Here is a 4865-nt window from a genome sequence, read left to right on the forward strand (position 1 = left end):
CCCCAGGATGCTGTTGTCTGGTGGCCCCTTCTTCCCTGGAGCGGGGCTCCCTGCGGCCAGGAGAGAGGGCTGGCGAGGGCCTCCTCTTCCTCCCTGCTCCCAGGGCAAAGGCAGCCCTTGCCCAGATACCCCTAGGGGGCCCCTCTGCCTGGGGAACCAGGGCTTGTGGGCAGCAATGTCTTCCTAGTCCTAGAGGCAGTTGAACTTCATGCTGCACCCCTGATCTGATGGGGGGCACATGTCCTTTCTGGGGACCCTCAGAGACGCCCCTGTCTTCATTCTGAGGAGATGGTGCTTCTCTCCCCCCAGGGCCCTCCCTGCAGCCTCACCCACTCCACGGTGCCCGCGGGTCCCAGGGCCTAGCGCTGCTCCCTTGGCACCAGGGGCAGGTGCACACATGCGTCGGGAAGCAGGGCTCGGAGGCGGAAGCCGTGCACCCCTTCCCGAAGCATTTGTCAGTTCGCTCCCTGGCACACGAGGACCGAGGGGTTTCCCGGGAAAATGCCGGCCTCGTCTTTCCACCGCAGACTCTCCATGAGTGCCTGTACCTGGGCAAGGAGACGGCCAGGAAGTCGCAGGGTGTGTGGAATCCCCGCGAGTGCTGGCCTCGGGGCAGGAGGAGGCTGCCAGGGACGGTCACACCCAGAGCCCCTCAGCAGCGCTGTGATCTTTGGGAGGATGCACGGATGTTAGGGTATTACATCTGTGATGTATATGCAGGGAGATCTGAGCTCTGTAACACACACACACAGGCACACACAGATGTGCACGCACGTGTACACACACGTATGTATGTGTACACACGTGCACACACAGGCACAGGCACGCACACAGCCACATGCACGCACGTGTACGCACGCACACACATGCACACACACGCACACACACATGCACAGGCGTGTACACGTACACACAGACGTGCATGCACGTGTACACATGCACACACATGTGCGTGTCTACAGACGTGCACACACATGCACAGGCGTGTACACGCACAGACATGCACGAAAAGACATGCACGCACGTGTCCACATGCACACACACATGCACAGGCGTGCACACACACAGACATGCACGCACGTGTACACACGCACGCACACATGCACAGACATGCACAAGGCACATGCACGCACGTGTACACACGCACACACATGTATGCACGTGTACACACGCACGCACATGCACAGGCGTGCACACGCACACACAGGCACACACAGACGTGCACGCACATGTACACACATGTATGCACGTGTACACACGCACACACACAGGCACAGACTTGCACACAAGGCACATGCACGCACGTGTACACACGCACACGTGCGCACATACACGCACATGCACACACGGCAGGGAAAGGACCAGACAGGGTGGGCCGAGCTCTGAGTGCAGGCACCCCGGAGGCCTCCTGGGCTGAGTCGGTGAAGGTCCGCAGGGATGGGCTGCGATCCAGCCCTCTGCACGCCCTCCCAGGGGTCCGATTGCGACCGGGGTGCCTCCCCGGCCTAGCTCTGAGTCTCCTCACTGGTACCTCAAGGCCAGGGAGGTTAAGGAGCCCTTGCACAGTTTGGGGAGGACCAGGAGATGGTGCCTGGTGTGGTTCACACACCCTCAGTCCACGGCAGCCATGCGCAGGCTACTGGGTGAGATTATAAGCTCATGCTCGTCTCTACACCATGTGTGTATTTTCTAAAATTCTACCAGGGTTGTGTATTACTGTCAAATCGGGAAGCCCGTCAACAACTTGAACCTTTGCTACGGCCCCTGCCTGGCACGGTTCTGGTGCCACGTGAGCAGGATCTGCTGTCCTATCCTGCGCCCCTCAGCCCCTCAGGGGTCCCAGCGCAGAAAGCAGCCCTGGGTGCACTTTCTAGCCCGGAGTCTGGCCCGTCCGTCTCCCCCCTGTTTGCAGAGAGCATCCCGGCTGCCCTTGCTAACTGGGGCCTCGTGCTCACTCTTGTGCTTCCAAAGGGAGCACCCCGCCCCCGGCTGGCCACGGTCAGGGCCTGCGACCTGCTCTCCGCGCCCCGCTTAATAACAACAGAACGGGCGGCTGCCTTTGTGAAATGGAAATATTGATCTACGTGCTTCAAAGCGAGCGCAGAGATGGTGTCGGCCGGCACCGCCTTCCCTGACACTGGCTCTGCATTTTTAAAGAAACGTGAAGGGCGTTCGTTCCCAGAACTTCTGACAAATGTGCGCTGCCCCGTCTCCGCGAAGCCAATGTGCATTTTACTGAGCAGCTGCTGTGGGCCTGGAGGGTCCCAGAGAGCTTTGCCCCCGGGGCTCCGGGGCCGGGTCCTGGCAGGGAGGGCGGGCCAGGGAGAGGGCATCCCTGGGAGAGGCTCGGCGTGTGGGGGCGGCAGGTCAGGGACAGAAGGAAAACTCCCCTTCACTGTGGAAGCGAGAGGGGCTGGTGCCCGAGTGAACGACAGCTGCAGGACCTAGAGGTGTCGTGAGTCCGGAGGCCTCTCCCCCAACAGCAAGCCTCGCCCTGGCTCGCGCTTCGAGGGCAGGGCCTGCAGCCGAGCAGTATCTGGTTGTATCTCCCAGCGTAAAATAAATATGCATGAGGCCACACAGACCCAAGAAATGACAGAACCAACCGATAAACTGGGGAAAAGAGACACAGCTGCAGAAGAAACCCGAATAATGTCCGTAGCTGCTTGACCCTCACTCCAGCAAGGGCAGGCGGCGCATGGCGACTTCCCTTCAAGGAGAACGGCCTGTCCCTGCCCAGGGCCACGTGGACAGGCTCGGGACACACGATGCTGCGCAGCCACTCCACGGTCTGGAAATCCCAGAGAGTGGCGCCAGGGCGCCCTCCTCCCGAGCATCTCGGGCTGCTGGAGACGCACAGGGATGGGCTTTGGCCAGCCTTCTGCCACGAGCAGCCTCGTCCAGGAAAGGCTCCTGCGTCCGGTTCTGCACGTCCTCCACACACTTGCCGAGTCCTCCTGGGACTCAGAGGGAGTGGCAGTGGGTATCCGTTAGCCCTGGCACTCGCTGCAGCAGGATCTGCACGCACTGTGTTTGAACGTGACCGTGGGCTGGAGCTGCCCCGTCCTGCATCTGCCCCGCATCACACTGGGCAGTCGAAATGGGATGCTTCCCGTCAGCGCTGCCCCCGGGGAGAAGGTCGGCTGGAGCAGCTTTGCCAGTGGCAAATGGGTTCAAAAGATGCAACAGGCTGTGCTTTGAAAGGCACCACAAGATCTTTTCCAAGTAAAAATTCTGTGCTCCGACCCCACAGCATGCCTGCCTGAAATCTAGTTGGGCACAGATATTGTCTCCAGAAGGTTCCAAGGGTAAGTCCCAGATGTCAGCACGGAGATAAGATGCTCCGCAGTCCCCCACCGCTGCCCCGACTGGCCAACAGATGCGACCCTCTCTGCCGGGCTTCTCGACATGGCCGCCCCCTCCGAGAAGCCCTCAGCCACCCTGCTCTCCCTCCCTGCGGAGCCCCACTGGCTTCCCGTGGGCTGTGATACCTGTACATGCCCCGATCCCTCCCCCTCTCCCGGGAGCTCGTCACCTCCTTCCTCGGGCGAGCCGGGCCGGATGTGGGACAGGCAGCGCACCCCATGCCCCGTGTGACAGCCGCTTAGCACCTGCAGGCAGAGAGGGCAGCTGGGTGAGTTTGGACAAAGGTTAAGAAAAGAGCGGGGCTGGAACTGGGGCTCCGCCATACTGGGGAGGAGGTGCAGGAGACTGAGTTTGGCAGGAAAGAGCTGCAAGGGTCCGTCCGGAAGGCTTGCTCCCAGGCGGCCTTAGCAATGCCAGTGGACATGCTCACACATCCAGGCGAGAAGCTGTCCCTTGCAGCATCCGCCTTGCAGTGCAAGTGGCCTAAGTCCCAATGAAAAGGGGCTGTGGGTCCCAGAGGTTCCAGAGCACTGCTCAGGTCAGGGTCTGTGGAGGGGGGGGTACCTGCCTTGGAACCCCTTCTCCTGCTCTTCACCCCAGCCTGGCCCTGGATGGGGGGGCACGGAGGTGTCAGGGCCTGAACTGCGAGGCTGCTCGGTCCCCAGACTCAGCTCTGCCGCTCCTGCCCTGCGACCAGCAAACCCGTGCCCTCGCCCTCACCGGGGCCTCGCACATGCATGGAGACTGCCTCTGTCAAGTCCAACCCTCTCTAGGCAAGCACCTTGACCTCCGTCCATAGCGCAGAGTCCCGGGGTGCAGGGACGCCAGCTTTGGGGTGCCCTGAGCCCCTCGCCCCCCTGTGCCTCCCCCACTTTGGGGAGCTTTTGCTCCAAGGACCTGTGCCTGACACTCCTATTCCAGATGCTGGAGCCAGTCTGCCTCCTGATGCAGACAGCCGGGCCCACCTCAAAGCAGCTTCTGCAGTTCTGCCAGAAGCTTCTAGAAGACACAGTGTTAGGCCTCTGATTCTCCTCTCCAATAGCCTCCTGCAAAAGCCAAATGGGCCGAGAATGGACAACCACTCGGAGGCAGACAATTCATCGGCCGGTGGGGCGGGGGGGCAATCGAATTCTCTGTCTGGGGAATTGGCGGTTCGCCCCATGGCGAGTGTGTGGGGCACACGAGAGACACGGGGTGTCCTATGTGTGCGCAGGCCTGGGTTTGCCCCACCTCTGCCATCTCTCCTGGGCGGGGGCTACGTCCACCCCCGCCCTGCTAAAGGGACACTTCCTGCCGCAGTGGGAGCACTCCCTCCACCACCAGATGGGGGTCAGGTCCTGACCAGGCTCCCACGTCGCCTGGCATCCCGGCCACCGTCGTGGGACAGCCAGTGCCAGTGCCGTTCAGGGGGCGTCTGCCTCTGGCGGGCAAAACCCTTTATCTCCTCGCCTCGCCCCCGACAGCCTGGGGAGTTTGCCATGCCAAACCCACACAGTTTG

Source organism: Mirounga angustirostris, unplaced genomic scaffold, assembly GCF_029215605.1.
Source record: "Mirounga angustirostris isolate CCGP_5_RB_7025 unplaced genomic scaffold, mMirAng1.0.hap1 SCAF_15, whole genome shotgun sequence".
In the NCBI taxonomy this organism is placed as follows: Eukaryota; Metazoa; Chordata; class Mammalia; order Carnivora; family Phocidae; genus Mirounga; species Mirounga angustirostris.